This window comes from Amblyomma mixtum, chromosome 3 (assembly GCF_055824585.1).
Source record: "Amblyomma mixtum isolate Tamu chromosome 3, ASM5582458v1, whole genome shotgun sequence".
NCBI classification, from domain to species: domain Eukaryota; kingdom Metazoa; phylum Arthropoda; class Arachnida; order Ixodida; family Ixodidae; genus Amblyomma; species Amblyomma mixtum.
The window spans coordinates 114,291,303-114,304,621 of NC_143014.1; the positions used below are offsets into that span (position 1 = coordinate 114,291,303).

At 47.8% G+C, this 13,319-nt stretch overlaps 1 protein-coding gene across 1 annotated transcript in view; it reads left to right on the top strand.

Annotated features, from left to right (window-relative positions):
- The first annotated feature begins 11,840 nt into the window (after positions 1-11,840).
- The window catches only part of LOC149351448 (solute carrier family 23 member 1-like), an 82,195-nt gene continuing 80,716 nt past the window's right edge, over positions 11,841-13,319 (top strand). Inside the window, exon 1 of the mRNA XM_089580757.1 lies at positions 11,841-12,047. The gene's annotated coding sequence lies outside the window, so the exon portion shown is untranslated. The remainder of the gene's footprint in view (positions 12,048-13,319) is intronic.

Genomic DNA, 13,319 nt, shown 5'->3' on the forward strand with positions numbered 1-13,319 from the left:
TACGCCTCGTTAGGCATCCTCAGCGACCGTAAGCTCTTGAAAGAGGAATGACTTTGCGTTCTCAATCCTCTGAAGCTTTGGACTGCTAGATGCGCTAGGGAGCCCCGCTAAACAGTTTAGGCGCAAACCACTTGGACTGCATACTTTGGCGGGGACTATACGTCGAAGGTTGAGAGAGTCTTCTCTTGGAGCCATAGAGTTTCTTACTATTACCTAGAGGGAAAGCTGGCGGCGCTGCCCTTCAGCCACCATGGACGCTCAAAGCATCATGGGGCGGTGAGCTACTTGTTGCGAGACAGTCGTAGTTTTTAGGGAACACAGAGTGGCACTACTAAAATGTTTCATTCCGAAAACGTTGTTCGTGTGTGCGCAGACGACTTTCGCGCGAACGCAGTGTGCAAAAACCATAGTAGTACAAACGCATAGACACACGACGCCAATAAAAGGTTTCACTTTTCCAAAATGCCATTAAAAAACTTCTTAAAGTATCTAAGCAACAACATTTTTTTTAAAACATATTTACTTTTATAAATGTGCCTGTTAATTACGAAATATTAGTTTTTATAGTGTTCATTACTTGGCCAATAGGAGAGCGAGTCGTCTCTTATTTTGGCAAACTTTGCACTTAAATGCTTTTTCTGCTCGTTTGTTGCAATCATTAGACAAGATATTGAATGTTAGGACGTTTGTAGTTATCAAACAGCTTTATTTTTATATTATTTTTTGGCCAAAAGTTGCAGTTCCGCAACAAGTAGCTCACCGCCCCATGATGCTTTGAGCGCCCATGGTGGCTGAAGTGGTCTCGAGGGGTCGCCATGCAAACTCCCATAGACGGGCTGCCAGCTTTCCCTCTAGGAAATAGCAAGAAACTCTATGCTTGGAGCAGTAGGCAACACTTAATTCCTACCGTTGCCACACGCAAGTTTCGGGCCTGTTTTATTTTCAAGTTCCATTTTTGCTATTGCGACATCGAAAACACCCTATCATTGTCGATGTTTTGAATTCGAAGTGATAGCATCTTCAGGCACCCTTTTACAATGTGAAAGTAGGGACATTCACGATAAATATCCTACAAAGCCGCCACTTCCTGGGCTAGCAATTGAAGCGAGTTGTTAGGTTTTAGTACTCGGCAGTTGCCTTCAAGTGGCAGACCTGTGATTCTGGCAAAATAGAGGCATATCCAATAAAAAATTCGCCGATGGGCTCAATGAACATACACGGTACTTTGTGCTTCCAGTGATTACTTCATTTACGGCGTTCAGTTTCTGGAAAAGCGGGAAGACGGCAAAAACTAAACAAGGAAAAATGGCAACAAGAGAGCTAAAACTTAAGCGGGCAAGCGAGAGTATCATAGACGGAAAAATGCGCTGCAGTCTGAGCGTACTGTGCACGCGCGCTCTGGAGCGTATTATAAATTCATGGTGTCCCACTAAGCAAACGACACATTTGTCTTGGCGCATAAAAAAGAGTTAAAAAAGTAAATGATACGCCGTGCCGCTGCATTGTTGAGAAAAACAACACCGGAAATCATGAAGCACGAAAACGACGAATCATCTTCATATATTTTCTTAGGAACTAGTAAAATGTGTTTAACAAATGCGCCCAAGTAATAGCTCTAAGTTGCCAAGAGCTGCAAAGGAGCCAGCCCAAAGTTTTAGTCTCCTGGTGCTCCAGACAGTAGCAAATCTGGCATTAAGTAGCCACCAACGCAACCTAGCAGATATGTGCCAATGTGTGGTCACAAAGCAAAAGAAATATTATTCCATCTTCTCTTGCAAGGTGTTTTCCAGGTTCGAGCAGTCTTAGGAGGCTGTTTGTTCCATGACACTTCATGACTACTTCATGAGCTCTGTAACGAAAGGCAGGGGGTGAGACAGTGTGGTCATTAAAAGCTCAGCATAGTGCAACAACACAGCGGCACGTATGCGCGCATTATGAGATTTGCAGTCGCCTACAACGGTATCCATTGCGATGACGCGATCGTGGAAAGGTTCGATAAAGAAAGACGTAGAATCGGCAAGAAGCAAAGCAAGGACGCAGCACACTGATGGGTCACTTCAATGCCAAGGTAAGCAATAAGCAGGCAGGTGGCAAGGCAGTATGAAATTATGGCATAGGTACTGGGAATAGAAGGAGGAAATTACCCGTAGAGTTCAGAAAAAAAATAGTTCACAAATCATGAATACCTTCTTCTACAAACGAGCAACAGGAAGCGGAAGTTGTAGGAGCCCGAGCGGAGAGAATAAAAAAGAAATAGACTTCATTTTACGCACCCATCCAGGCATCGTTCACTGTGGGGAGGTGCCAAGCAAGGTGAGATGTGTCGACCATAGGACGGTGAGGCCTAGGATCAGACTAGATTTAGAAATAAAGCAGAGAAAACTAGCGAGGAAGAAGAATACAAACGAGTTAGTGGTCCGTGGGAAAATAGCGCAGGCCAGGGTCCTGAGAACAGATTCTCCCCGTTAACCGTGAACGACAACCTAAACGTTGCATCAATGAAGGATAAGCTTACCAATATAACCCATGTGTTGCGCATCGTGTAGAGTAGCTAGACAGGACATTGGCAAACTCTCTCAGGAGATAAACGATCTCAAAAAGGCACACCAAAAAATGAAAGCGTCAAATTTCGTAGATAGAACAAAACTGGCTGAATTGTCAAAACTAACTGATAAGCTTAAAATTAGTGGTATAAGGAAATCTAAAATTGAGAGGATTGAGCATGCTCCAAAGAACGGAGAGAGCTTAAACTTGGCAAAAGAGGAATTTTGTCGTGGGGAAAACTCATATCTACGCACTAAGAGAAACGGAAGGCAATGCCATCAGCACTATTCATAACCAAGTTAAACTGGCCGAGGAATTCCACACAGTCGAGAAACAATTATTGCGTTGATTAGAAAGGCTGCAGTGCTAAGGAAGTGGATATCTCGCCGGTAACTAAAGAGGAATACAAAACAGCCTAAAAGGCAGTGCAAAGGCGAAAAGTGGAAATCCAAGTGCTGCTCTGTTGAAGTACGGTAGGGAAAGTACCAGGGATGCTTTCGGAAAGGGTACTCTACATTAGGCCATATTTATACCATTAGTCAGGTGATAGAGAAACGTGCAGAATATAACTAAGCGGATAAAAAGAGACATTTTCCTACGCTCCTTGGTTTCGGTGACAGTTGGCTTCCTTCGCGCGCGCGCGCGCGCGCGCGTGCGTGTGTGTGTGTGTGTGTGTGTGTGTGTGTGTGTGTGTGTGTGTGTGTGTGTGTGTGTGTGTGTGTGTGTGTGTGTGTGTGTGTGTGTGTGTGTGTGTGTGTGTGTGTGTGTGTGTGTGTGTGTGTGTGTGTGTGTGTGTGTGTGTGTGTGTGTGTGTGTGTGTGTGTGTGTGTGTGTGTGTGTGTGTGTGTGTGTGTGTGTGTGTGTGTGTGTGTGTGTGTGTGTGTGTGTGTGTGTGTGTGTGTGTGTGTGTGTGTGTGTGTGTGTGTGTGTGTGTGTGTGTGTGTGTGTGTGTGTGTGTGTGTGTGTGTGTGTGTGTGTGTGTGTGTGTGTGTGTGTGTGTGTGTGTGTGTGTGTGTGTGTGTGTGTGTGTGTGTGTGTGTGTGTGTGTGTGTGTGTGTGTGTGTGTGTGTGTGTGTGTGTGTGTGTGTGTGTGTGTGTGTGTGTGTGTGTGTGTGTGTGTGTGTGTGTGTGTGTGTGTGTGTGTGTGTGTGTGTGTGTGTGTGTGTGTGTGTGTGTGTGTGTGTGTGTGTGTGTGTGTGTGTGTGTGTGTGTGTGTGTGTGTGTGTGTGTGTGTGTGTGTGTGTGTGTGTGTGTGTGTGTGTGTGTGTGTGTGTGTGTGTGTGTGTGTGTGTGTGTGTGTGTGTGTGTGTGTGTGTGTGTGTGTGTGTGTGTGTGTGTGTGTGTGTGTGTGTGTGTGTGTGTGTGTGTGTGTGTGTGTGTGTGTGTGTGTGTGTGTGTGTGTGTGTGTGTGTGTGTGTGTGTGTGTGTGTGTGTGTGTGTGTGTGTGTGTGTGTGTGTGTGTGTGTGTGTGTGTGTGTGTGTGTGTGTGTGTGTGTGTGTGTGTGTGTGTGTGTGTGTGTGTGTGTGTGTGTGTGTGTGTGTGTGTGTGTGTGTGTGTGTGTGTGTGTGTGTGTGTGTGTGTGTGTGTGTGTGTGTGTGTGTGTGTGTGTGTGTGTGTGTGTGTGTGTGTGTGTGTGTGTGTGTGTGTGTGTGTGTGTGTGTGTGTGTGTGTGTGTGTGTGTGTGTGTGTGTGTGTGTGTGTGTGTGTGTGTGTGTGTGTGTGTGTGTGTGTGTGTGTGTGTGTGTGTGTGTGTGTGTGTGTGTGTGTGTGTGTGTGTGTGTGTGTGTGTGTGTGTGTGTGTGTGTGTGTGTGTGTGTGTGTGTGTGTGTGTGTGTGTGTGTGTGTGTGTGTGTGTGTGTGTGTGTGTGTGTGTGTGTGTGTGTGTGTGTGTGTGTGTGTGTGTGTGTGTGTGTGTGTGTGTGTGTGTGTGTGTGTGTGTGTGTGTGTGTGTGTGTGTGTGTGTGTGTGTGTGTGTGTGTGTGTGTGTGTGTGTGTGTGTGTGTGTGTGTGTGTGTGTGTGTGTGTGTGTGTGTGTGTGTGTGTGTGTGTGTGTGTGTGTGTGTGTGTGTGTGTGTGTGTGTGTGTGTGTGTGTGTGTGTGTGTGTGTGTGTGTGTGTGTGTGTGTGTGTGTGTGTGTGTGTGTGTGTGTGTGTGTGTGTGTGTGTGTGTGTGTGTGTGTGTGTGTGTGTGTGTGTGTGTGTGTGTGTGTGTGTGTGTGTGTGTGTGTGTGTGTGTGTGTGTGTGTGTGTGTGTGTGTGTGTGTGTGTGTGTGTGTGTGTGTGTGTGTGTGTGTGTGTGTGTGTGTGTGTGTGTGTGTGTGTGTGTGTGTGTGTGTGTGTGTGTGTGTGTGTGTGTGTGTGTGTGTGTGTGTGTGTGTGTGTGTGTGTGTGTGTGTGTGTGTGTGTGTGTGTGTGTGTGTGTGTGTGTGTGTGTGTGTGTGTGTGTGTGTGTGTGTGTGTGTGTGTGTGTGTGTGTGTGTGTGTGTGTGTGTGTGTGTGTGTGTGTGTGTGTGTGTGTGTGTGTGTGTGTGTGTGTGTGTGTGTGTGTGTGTGTGTGTGTGTGTGTGTGTGTGTGTGTGTGTGTGTGTGTGTGTGTGTGTGTGTGTGTGTGTGTGTGTGTGTGTGTGTGTGTGTGTGTGTGTGTGTGTGTGTGTGTGTGTGTGTGTGTGTGTGTGTGTGTGTGTGTGTGTGTGTGTGTGTGTGTGTGTGTGTGTGTGTGTGTGTGTGTGTGTGTGTGTGTGTGTGTGTGTGTGTGTGTGTGTGTGTGTGTGTGTGTGTGTGTGTGTGTGTGTGTGTGTGTGTGTGTGTGTGTGTGTGTGTGTGTGTGTGTGTGTGTGTGTGTGTGTGTGTGTGTGTGTGTGTGTGTGTGTGTGTGTGTGTGTGTGTGTGTGTGTGTGTGTGTGTGTGTGTGTGTGTGTGTGTGTGTGTGTGTGTGTGTGTGTGTGTGTGTGTGTGTGTGTGTGTGTGTGTGTGTGTGTGTGTGTGTGTGTGTGTGTGTGTGTGTGTGTGTGTGTGTGTGTGTGTGTGTGTGTGTGTGTGTGTGTGTGTGTGTGTGTGTGTGTGTGTGTGTGTGTGTGTGTGTGTGTGTGTGTGTGTGTGTGTGTGTGTGTGTGTGTGTGTGTGTGTGTGTGTGTGTGTGTGTGTGTGTGTGTGTGTGTGTGTGTGTGTGTGTGTGTGTGTGTGTGTGTGTGTGTGTGTGTGTGTGTGTGTGTGTGTGTGTGTGTGTGTGTGTGTGTGTGTGTGTGTGTGTGTGTGTGTGTGTGTGTGTGTGTGTGTGTGTGTGTGTGTGTGTGTGTGTGTGTGTGTGTGTGTGTGTGTGTGTGTGTGTGTGTGTGTGTGTGTGTGTGTGTGTGTGTGTGTGTGTGTGTGTGTGTGTGTGTGTGTGTGTGTGTGTGTGTGTGTGTGTGTGTGTGTGTGTGTGTGTGTGTGTGTGTGTGTGTGTGTGTGTGTGTGTGTGTGTGTGTGTGTGTGTGTGTGTGTGTGTGTGTGTGTGTGTGTGTGTGTGTGTGTGTGTGTGTGTGTGTGTGTGTGTGTGTGTGTGTGTGTGTGTGTGTGTGTGTGTGTGTGTGTGTGTGTGTGTGTGTGTGTGTGTGTGTGTGTGTGTGTGTGTGTGTGTGTGTGTGTGTGTGTGTGTGTGTGTGTGTGTGTGTGTGTGTGTGTGTGTGTGTGTGTGTGTGTGTGTGTGTGTGTGTGTGTGTGTGTGTGTGTGTGTGTGTGTGTGTGTGTGTGTGTGTGTGTGTGTGTGTGTGTGTGTGTGTGTGTGTGTGTGTGTGTGTGTGTGTGTGTGTGTGTGTGTGTGTGTGTGTGTGTGTGTGTGTGTGTGTGTGTGTGTGTGTGTGTGTGTGTGCGCGTGCGCGCGCGTGAGAAGAGAGAGATTTGAAGCCAACAGCCACAGAAACCAAGGAGCATAAGTGATATTTTTCATTTTTTTATTTTCTGGTGTTAGTCAATAGAGATTACTGGCGAATATTTTATCGCTTAAAAACAATTTATCAGGTAATTTCCACTGTAAGATGACAGCTATGTCATCGCGCGAAAGAGCAGGGAATGAGTGAAGGAGCAAGTGGTCGATCTGGTGTCCCGTATCTCGCAAGCTTTTCATCTCCTGCCACGTGTATTTTCAATGCACAAAACACGGCAACGCTTCTGCTGTGGTGAAAGTATAGTATTCGCCTTGTATTTTTTTTTTGTAGCTCTATAGCGACAAGTACCTTGCCTCCTCGTGTAAATGAACGAGAGTCGCGGCGAATAAAAAAAAACAGAAATAGCTAGACATCTTGGCGTCAAACACAAAATATTTAAACGATGAAAGCGCTTTCCTTTTTGGTACAATATACGTTGAAACACACCTACAACGTGATTACAGTGCGTTAATAAAAGGCATGAGACGTGAACGAAAACTCTTTATTTTATTATGTCGCCTATTTTTCTTGCTTTGCATGTCTACTCATTACTTTCTGGTGTACGCGTAGTATAACGACATTTACTAACAAAAAAATTCCCTGGGCGTTTACCTCGTTATATTGCGATTATAAGCGACAGCTGCGATGCCGCGAAATTCTCATGCCAGTCGGAGTGTTTAGTAACTCTGGGTAAGGGCACGTGATGCCTGTACAGTTTATGCCACTACACCTGTATTAGCGCCACGAATAAGCTCTAGCAAATGCTTTTCCTGCGAGCGCTGCAGTAGCCGAGTACAGTAACCAGTTATGGCTACGGCCAATTGGGTACTACCGGGCTTCACGCGTGCGTTCTTGTCTCGTGCCCGGCGCAAGGCTTCTATGTCACGTCGTCATTAGAAGGTGCAGGCTGACGCCGTGGACCTTCGCTTCTGTCCAGCGCACACGTGACTCACGACCGGTCTCTCCTTAAGCCGTCGCCCTCCCTGCGTCTGTCAAACCGTGGATGGAAGGCCGATATGACGTGGGCGTCCAGCGTAATCGGACGACATCGCTAGCGTCGACGACATTATATGCCTGATAGCAGTCGCTCTTGTTATGTCACCTCGGCCAAGAAGCTGTCCACAGAGTTAAACATGGCAGAGGCTGTGTCGTCCTTGTGGGAAGAAACCAGCAGAGGGCGGCAGCGGTGGAGGAAATTCTCGCTCGTTCCGCCTCTCCGTGCAATGGGCCTTTTCGATACACCTGTTTTCCGCTTACAGACCGCGACTTTCGCTCTGGTTGTAACGTCGCCCTGGTCACTTGGTCTAATCACCAGAAGCTGTTGACAGATTCACCACCAGAAACCGGCCTCCCCGCCGCTATCCGCAGTCTTCAGCTATTCACTGTGCAGCGCTGTGCAGGGCTCGATATAACATCACAAACCTATTCGACATGGTGCCTCAATAACCTATGTTTACCCGTGAGTGCCGCAGTGCAGGCTAATCTGAGTCCTTGGGAGAGCTGTGTTCCGACGTATACGCACTCTCGAGAAGCCATCACTCACCGCGACGCAGGAGCGCCAGCTCAGTACTTCTGCATCGGCACAGCGCGTACGTTGACCTCACGACGTCCATAGGCAACAGATATGTTAACGATAGACAATAGAGGGGTGATTAAGTCACTCCTTCTCGCGAACGGAGTACGACATGCCTGAACGCCAAACATGTCCGACACCGTGAGCGCACTCCGTCCGCCGCAAACATCGCCGAGCATACGCAGGTGGTCATGGCACACAAGTGGCTTACTCTCACTGAGAATTTATTCACGCGTCATACGACACTGCGATGGAATAATCGATTGCGAGAACTTAACGTATAACGTAATGATTTTAAATGCTTGGGCAGTGTACATGACAGCACGTCGGGAGTGTCATGTTTCGAAAAAACTGATGCTGTGTTTATTTTTACCTCAACATGAAATTTTAAAGCAGTCCACATCAAAACCTTCGCTCTCCTCGTCAGCGCACTGGAACCAGCATGATCGCGGGAGTAAATGCGTCCACGATGTACGTCCACGATAGACGCACCGCATAAGCTGTATGTGAGAAAGTACGTTCTCAACGTACGCGTTCGTTAGTTCCGTTCACAAAGAAGAAATTCAAGTAAAACTGAACTTATCTAATTGGACGAATGGTAAAACAAGAAAAACTTCGCAGAGAGACTGTAAGCAAAATCACTGTCCCTCGATGCTGCGCCAAGTCCTCCTTTCTCCCTCTTTCGCCGCTCCCGCCTTCTCAGCACCTCGGGCAGCGAGAGTTCCCGGAAACCGGCGACCAGCAACCGAGCTGCCCGACCTCACAGCCCGCCGCCCGGTTCAGGGATGGTCGCAGGGGGACGGCTGCGGGATCACCTTTCGGGCGCCTGCCGCTTGGTCTGCTCGTGCGCACTCACACACACACACACACACGCCCACACATACATAACGTTCCCTGGGCGAGGAAATTGCGTTTCGTACGGCGCCGTCTCTTGTCTCCTTTTCGTCCCCGACATAAGCTAATACAGCAAGGCCTTTGCAATAAAAAAAAATGACACGCTATTACGATAGTCCGTAATGCGTAGTTTGAGTGCCGCTCTTCACATGCCACCTGTCAGCAGTGACACGTGGCTTGTTACGCTGCTTGCCACCCTTCTGGATCTTCCCGTGGCAGCCACCTTCCAGTTGTTCATTCCTCCGCTCTCGCTGTGGCAGGTGGCGTTTCGCTCTGCTGTTACCTGCCAACACGCCACCTGTCGCAAGCAGTAATACGGCGCCTGTCAGGTAGCGCGTTATGTGGACAACGCCGACGTAGCAGGTGGCGTTTACGCTGCAGCCATCCTCCGAGATCTTCCCCTGGCAGCCACCTTCCATGTGGCGTTTCGTTCTGCTACTTGGACAACCGGTTATGCCGACAACGTCGATGACTACGCCGACGCCGACTACGACGCGGAACGCAGGAACGGGCGCCTAAGGGCTGTGGTCTAAAAAATTCACTAAAGCTTGCGAACGTGAATTGCAGCGAAAGGCTACTTGCCGTAAGGGTGCCACCATGTTGTTCACGTCACTATGTTCAACGTTCACTGTGATATTGGTTGGCACCAATGAGGAAGAAGCGATGGCAACGCTGTGAAGTGTACTTCTTTGGGTGAGAGCTAAGACACATTTCTCAGTGCTCTCTGCCACTTTCGCCTACACGCGTGCCAACAGGAGGGAGTTGAAAGAAATGTGCGTGAAAAGATACAAAGAAAAGACGCGCGTCTGCCGAAGCGACAACGGCGGCTACTTCACCAACAGAGACCCTAATTCCCAATGTCCCTTTCCACCCACCCCTCTGCTGCGTTCATGACGGTGCTCAGGTACGCTACACCCTCAGACGACTAAGGTAGCACAATGCACGTAAACGCTTCAGCCGTAGACGATGAAGGCAGCGTGAGACACGCGCATTGAGCGCAGCGCAACCTTGTTTGCGGCTTACTGAAGCCCAAGTGGTCGAGCCCCTATAACAGATAAAATATCCACAGCATGTGATAGCGCCTCCATGCAAACGAGAGGCTTGACTTGTGGTCTTAGAGTTGAGGCTTTAATTGCACCGATAAAACACAGAGCTCGGGGCACCGCGAACCGAGCTAGCAAAATCATCTCGACAACACAAAGCAAATACTCCGCCCCGAGCTTTTAACGGTTCCGTAGGTTGCGAATTTAAATTGAATTAACTAATCGAAGATGCAAGAGTATGTGCTTGAAAAATCAACCAAAAGGCTGGAAGAGCAGCAAAATAGCTGCTTGTGAAGGCTAAACTTCCATTATTTCCCGGCGCCCAATATTGTCCGTCTCAGTGCGGCTCGCAGTACAAGCGTTACTTTTCCATGTAACCAGCGTGTGCTAGTTCCTGAAGTTTAAAAATCCTGCCAGCCCCAACCGGACCGCGAGCTGCCAGAGCCGAAAAATGAACGCGTTTCCGGCGCGGCAACATTCGGACCGCTGGGAAAAGCTTCCGGGCTGCTCGAGAAAATCAAAGGAAGTAAGTAGTCAGGTACTGAAAATCGAAGACGTGAAACGGTAAAGCACCGACACGCCGCCTGGTCGACACACGTACGGTGCTGTTAAAGAACTGACCGGGTGTGCATACGTAACGCGTATTTCAAAATTGGTACGTCCACAAGACACTAGACCAGGCCCCGTACTGGGTAAAGTTGTATAGTAGCGTTATTTTTATAAAGTTTTGGAGGCAACAACTAACTGTGAGGAACTTGCATGCGTACGACTTAAAGCACTAGAGTGTCAAGAGTGCCATATGGTTCCCATCACATGCCGAAGAAAGGTGTCGGATCTTTTATGCAGACTCTGTCCATACTCAACTGCACACCCGTTACACTAGTAGAGGTGGGTGCACGACAAGAGAATACACAAAACACAATACTATATAAAAGCATTGCACGTAACATGTTAGCTACATTTTCCGACGCATGAACTTAAGTGCTTAAATATTTCTGGATTCTTGCACTTGTCCAGGGTGAAAAATCATTGGGAAGAAAAGCACTAACCTGCGCCGCGAGAACGCAAGCTACCGTAACAAGTTGCTCTCTCTTATCCAGAGTGCGTCTACACACCTGTGGTGTTTTCGTAGAATATTACAGCCCGAAACCAAATCTGGGCTACTGTTTAGAAAGTAAGGGAATGCGCGCGAAGATGGGATTATTGTCTCTAAGCAGCACACCGTTTAGCAGGTACAAGTGCACATAGCAAGATCCTTGGTGTAAGGTTGTCGCACTGTGACTGGTTACATTTCACTAACGTGATGTAGTTCCACATTCATGGCTCTCAAGAAGAAACATTTTAGTTTGGTATGGTATGTGGAATTTAACATCCCGAAGCTGTAGTAACGGCGGGTTCTGAATTATCTCATCGACCACCTGGAGCTATTTAAGGCGAACTGAACTGTCCACGCACATGACACGATATGCCTGTTTAACGTTATGGAACTTACCGTTGGCATAGCTTTTTAGTCAAGCCACAGCAGCCTCACGTGTAAAACATGTGTGTGATATGTCGGTGCGCTGCAGTGTGAGAAAGTGGTGTGGCCGTCTCTAGACACGCAAAGCTCAGCGAGAGAAAGCCCGCCATCAGTGGCAAAGACCCCAGATAGTGGCAATGAAGCGGGCAGTTATCAGGCAATATGACTACCAGAGGTTTCCAAGCATTATCTTAGCACCTCCGCGAGTCCCGCCAGACAGCTATCATAACCATAAACGTGAAGAGCAGCAATTCGGTCAACATTTTCGTAGAGACAGGCTTTGGGTTGCTCCCGCGGTTAAGTCCATTATCTCCATTTGCGCCTGCGTGAGCAGCTTGGCGGTGGCGTGTCGCTAATCGGCTGCCGCCAATTAGCTGCGAGGGCACGGGGTGAGGGGGCAAGTGGTAGTTCGCCCAATAATCACCCCCCCGTTCCCTCACCCCGCCCCCACTTGCGGATCGCGCTTGGCATAGATAGCACTGGTCCCACTCCTTCACACTCACGACGTCCGAGGGAGCACTTGGTCCTTGGGCGCCTGGTCACCGTCCTGCCGGTTGGTTTCTAGAGTGAAGGTAAGCATTAAAACTGCAGGCTCAAGTACGAATCTTTTCAATTTAAGTAGAATAACTGGTCAGGGGAAATTTCTTCGGCCAACTTTTGCTGTGATTCCTTTTCTGAGTGGATAGGTGGAAAGAAACATCAACACCAAAAACTACTCATGCAAAAACCATACAGACCTTGAACAGATCTTTTACATTACGTTGTAAGAGATCTTTTCAGACTTGTCTTAAAATATTCGTATATTCTTGTTTGGCGCTTAAAGAACTCTCATTATCCACACTCGTTTTTTTTTTCTTACGTCTAATTATCCGTTCCTAACAATAATACCCATTTCGAAAATCATGTCCATTCTATCCGCCTTCTGAGGTGCTCCTTGGGCGTTCTTTTCTTTTCACTGCTGTACCCGCCGTACCTTAGGTTGCTACAACGTGCGGAGTTGGGGAAGACAGCTAGCAAGGAACCTATGCCGCCTTCTCGAGGGGTTCTAAGCAACAGCACGGAGGCAGTTGACTTAACAAGAAAATGAACTGCCTCCTAAATATTTTTCTGCCTACAATAGATCGATACACTACCTTGCGGTCGGGAATGCGTGTGGCAAGGCAAGCCATTCTTTAGCACTGTTTGAAGGGTCAACGCTCTGTATGGCAGTGCCGATGGCGTTCATTTAGTAGGTGAAGAACTCCAAATTCTCTGACAGCTCTTCACCAGGCACCTGCAATAATAGCGGTGGAGAGCTCGTACATAACGAGCCTGAGTGAATTTTTCATTACTGCGTTCAAATTGCTAAACATATACGATTTGGCTTCTAAATGCCGCCAAATGCAATATTTTGCGTCATCACTGCTGATATTTTGAGTATCACGTGGAGCAAGAACCTCCGCTGCCAACATTTAATAACTGCCAGCTTTTCTCAAGCAGGACAGCGCAACAATGTGTTCCATTTGTTTCAAGTGCTGGCAAAAGGAAAACGGTAAACCTACATGTATGTGCCTTAAATTTGCGTGCTGAAAACCATCGAACCATCAGAATATGATTCAGTGTATTTTTATTCTCAGCTAATAAGTTCCCTTGTTGTTGTGAGTGTTTTTACAAGCACAGGTGAGCAGCTCGACGCGGGAAATTTTTGAGCGAAAAAAACGTTTGAAAAGATTTTCAGCTTTCGTGCCTTTCCGATCAGTCAACTGCATCATAATACTGCATCGTAACGGCATCATAATAGTTAATAGTACAATTGTGCACTTCTTTTTTTCTACAAACCAGTGGTTTAAACTGCTTGAAAGAGA